The 2357-nt window shown below is 40.8% G+C and overlaps 3 non-coding genes across 3 annotated transcripts; all 3 read left to right on the top strand.

Annotated features, from left to right (window-relative positions):
- Window positions 1–106: 106 nt before the first annotated feature.
- SPRG_30096 lies at window positions 107–178 on the top strand. The gene has a single exon. It is a non-coding gene; the product is annotated as a tRNA-Pro (tRNA).
- A 704-nt stretch (window positions 179–882) lies between these two features.
- Window positions 883–954, top strand: SPRG_30097. The gene has a single exon. It is a non-coding gene; the product is annotated as a tRNA-Pro (tRNA).
- A 708-nt stretch (window positions 955–1662) lies between these two features.
- SPRG_30098 lies at window positions 1663–1734 on the top strand. Its single transcript has one exon. It is a non-coding gene; the product is annotated as a tRNA-Pro (tRNA).
- Window positions 1735–2357: the final 623 nt, after the last annotated feature.

Consider the following 2357-nt stretch of genomic DNA (forward strand, 5'->3'; position numbering starts at 1 on the left):
ATATAGTCTATGAGAGAGTAGTAAAGTGCGAATTTGTACATTTAAACGTCAAATATGATGTGTCGATAGTTACAAAACGCGTCTCAAAACAATAAATTGTAAGGAAGGCCCTGTGGTCTAGTGGTATGATTCCTGCTTAGGGTGCAGGAGGTCCCGATTTCGATCATCGGCAGGGCCCTACTTTTTATTTTTTACTCCTCTACTAACACTATTTAACGTCGCCACCATCTAGCCACAATTTAGCCACCTGATGCCTCCCCACACACCGTCTTGTATGCCTAGACCCTACTGTCTACCCTCGCGTCTTCGACGCTATATCACTTTTTTCCTGCTTGAAAACTGATCAGTTTATCGCTGATTTCGAAAAGTGAGCACGAAACACCACAAAGTGCGGACCAAATTAATAAAATAAATGGAGTTGGATTGTAAATTACAATCCAACTCCATTTATTTATATCGTACATTACAATTTGTAATGTACGATAGTGATGATCTCGAGCACTTTGGCGTCAAATAGAAGGCAACAACGAGCACACAGACTCAGTAGCAAGTGTGCTATTCTGCTGTCTCAATATTGTCCACTAAATACAGTCAGAGTAGTAAAAGCACATGCGAGATGATCTCCATGAAAAAAGTGGAGTTAGAGTGCAGAAAGCGTCGTCGAATGGCGTAAAATGTGAAAAGGACAAAAAAGGACAAAAATTGCAAGTGTGTTTGTAGGACGAAATGGCCGTAGTTTGTGAAAGAGCGATGCATGAGAATGATGTGGAGAGAGTATATAGTCTATGAGAGAGTAGTAAAGTGCGAATTTGTACATTTAAACGTCAAATATGATGTGTCGATAGTTACAAAACGCGTCTCAAAACAATAAATTGTAAGGAAGGCCCTGTGGTCTAGTGGTATGATTCCTGCTTAGGGTGCAGGAGGTCCCGATTTCGATCATCGGCAGGGCCCTACTTTTTTATTTTTTACTCCTCTACTAACACTATTTAACGTCGCCACCATCTAGCCACAATTTAGCCACCTGATGCCTCCCCACACACCGTCTTGTATGCCTAGACCCTACTGTCTACCCTCGCGTCTTCGACGCTATATCACTTTTTTCCTGCTTGAAAACTGATCAGTTTATCGCTGATTTCGAAAAGTGAGCACGAAACACCACAAAGTGCGGACCAAATTAATAAAATAAATGGAGTTGGATTGTAAATTACAATCCAACTCCATTTATTTATATCGTACATTACAATTTGTAATGTACGATAGTGATGATCTCGAGCACTTTGGCGTCAAATAGAAGGCAACAACGAGCACACAGACTCAGTAGCAAGTGTGCTATTCTGCTGTCTCAATATTGTCCACTAAATACAGTCAGAGTAGTAAAAAGCACATGCGAGATGATCTCTCATGAAAAAAAGTGGAGTTAGAGTGCAGAAAGCGTCGTCGAATGGCGTAAAATGTGAAAAGGACAAAAAAGGACAAAAATTGCAAGTGTGTTTGTAGGACGAAATGGCCGTAGTTTGTGAAAGAGCGATGCATGAGAATGATGTGGAGAGAGTATATAGTCTATGAGAGAGTAGTAAAGTGCGAATTTGTACATTTAAACGTCAAATATGATGTGTCGATAGTTACAAAACGCGTCTCAAAACAATAAATTGTAAGGAAGGCCCTGTGGTCTAGTGGTATGATTCCTGCTTAGGGTGCAGGAGGTCCCGATTTCGATCATCGGCAGGGCCCTACTTTTTTATTTTTTACTCCTCTACTAACACTATTTAACGTCGCCACCATCTAGCCACAATTTAGCCACCTGATGCCTCCCCACACACCGTCTTGTATGCCTAGACCCTACTGTCTACCCTCGCGTCTTCGACGCTATATCACTTTTTTCCTGCTTGAAAACTGATCAGTTTATCGCTGATTTCGAAAAGTGAGCACGAAACACCACAAAGTGCGGACCAAATTAATAAAATAAATGGAGTTGGATTGTAAATTACAATCCAACTCCATTATTTATATCGTACATTACAATTTGTAATGTACGATAGTGATGATCTCGAGCACTTTGGCGTCAAATAGAAGGCAACAACGAGCACACAGACTCAGTAGCAAGTGTGCTATTCTGCTGTCTCAATATTGTCCACTAAATACAGTCAGAGTAGTAAAAGCACATGCGAGATGATCTCCATGAAAAAGTGGAGTTAGAGTGCAGAAAGCGTCGTCGAATGGCGTAAAAATGTGAAAAAGGACAAAAAAAGGACAAAAAATTGCAAGTGTGTTTGTAGGACGAAATGGCCGTAGTTTGTGAAAGAGCGATGCATGAGAATGATGTGGAGAGAGTATATAGTCTATGAGAGAGTAGT

This window comes from Saprolegnia parasitica (genome assembly GCF_000151545.1).
Source record: "Saprolegnia parasitica CBS 223.65 unplaced genomic scaffold supercont2.25, whole genome shotgun sequence".
Taxonomy (NCBI): Eukaryota; Oomycota; class Saprolegniomycetes; order Saprolegniales; family Saprolegniaceae; genus Saprolegnia; species Saprolegnia parasitica.